Below are 1,688 nucleotides of genomic sequence, written 5' to 3' on the forward strand. Positions count from 1 at the left end.
ACAGGGAGGAGGGGGTAGTGGCACACAGCTGTTGGGAGATTGAACAGTATACTTAAATTGCCGGCGGGAAGGGGGGTGGCCATGGGACCCCTACGATCATCGGTCACAGGCCCCAAAATTGTAGTCGCCATGGGGGGAGGGGAGGTGCAAATGGTTTTCTCCAGCCACTGAGCCCTAAAGACCATCTTTCCGGGGGCCCTTGTCGCTAATAATCTGTCCACTTGTAGACATACGGCATACTACAGACTAGCGATCTTCGGCGACCGCCTAGTCCGTCTACCGTTAGATCCGCCGCTGGTTCATGACGGTGTTTTTTTTGTTGTGGAGGTGCATCCATCCTCCGCTTGCAGCGTATGCATCGGGAAGGAGACAATGTGGCAGTATGCAAGTTACCCGCTGGATAGGAGTGGGCCCGCGGCACCGCCATCATTCCGCACATCTGCATGCCCGTCGTGGGTTCTAACCGCGTATGAACCGTTCGCCGTAGCAAGAACTGACTATCCGGCTACGTGGTACTCAAGTCCTGAAAAGGCCGGCATGATCGCGTAGACTATTACGCCAATAATAATAATAATAAGAACAAGAAGAAGAACTTAGCATAGCAGTCCACACTCGAGGAAGGTTTTGATTTGACTTTGGTGCTGCCGGGTCTACCGCTGTGGCGCGACAAATGCACGGAATTCACTCGACTAAAACATGAACCTACCGATCCGAACCCATTCCAAGGCAATGCCGGTCAATCGGCGTCATGATAACTTCTCCAAACCAACAAGCCGCCAGATTCTGGACGGGCAGGTGCAGCACCATATGCGCGAAAGAAATTTGCTACATATCACATGCACGTTTGCTTCGATCGTGTGCCTTTTTAACACCCCCAACAGCAGAACCGATCATAAAGATCGTGGTTCCAATCCGATAGTTGTGTTGTCTCAGGTAGCGAAATCGAAAATGCATGGGCTTTGTAGCCGCAGCGGATGAAAATGTACACATCAGAATCAAACAGTTTTGGGGTTTCCAAACGCACGCACACACAAAAACACACAAACACGTGCGCGCAAACTCACACAGACACATACACACACACACACACACACACACACGCACGCACGCACGCACGCACGCACCCGCGAAAGCGCGAACGCAAGCACGCACCCACGAAAGAGCATTCCCTCCCCCCCACCAGACCCCCCCCTTCCCGCACGAGCGAGTACGGCTACCTTATCGGAAGAAAGGCTGGTTCAGCTATCATATAGCGCATCATCATCCAAAGCGCCGGGCGGGGTGGGAGATCGCGGCATGATAGAGTGAATGGTCACTTTCCCCGCGCTGTGTGCGTGTGTGTGTGTGTGTGTCGAGACCCAAAACTCGAGACAGATTTCTGCACATTACAAAAAAATTATTGCCACTATACGCCGTGCTACATGATGCTTAGAAAGTCATTGAAGCATCAAACATGTTCTAAAAAAAAATATTAGTTTAGTGTTAGACGTTCTCCTACGCTTGTTTTAAATAGGCTTCTTCACCCTCTATTGGCAGGGGCATCGAATGGTCTCATCAGCAGCGGCACGAAATAAAATAAACCATCAATACACCGATAACACTTTAAATCCCAATCCAGCTTCTCCCACAGCGTCTCAAGGTCACACACATATTAATAAATGCTATCACCCACCAATAACAATATACAA

The sequence above is a fragment of the Anopheles merus genome, chromosome 2R, assembly GCF_017562075.2.
Source record: "Anopheles merus strain MAF chromosome 2R, AmerM5.1, whole genome shotgun sequence".
Classification (NCBI taxonomy): domain Eukaryota; kingdom Metazoa; phylum Arthropoda; class Insecta; order Diptera; family Culicidae; genus Anopheles; species Anopheles merus.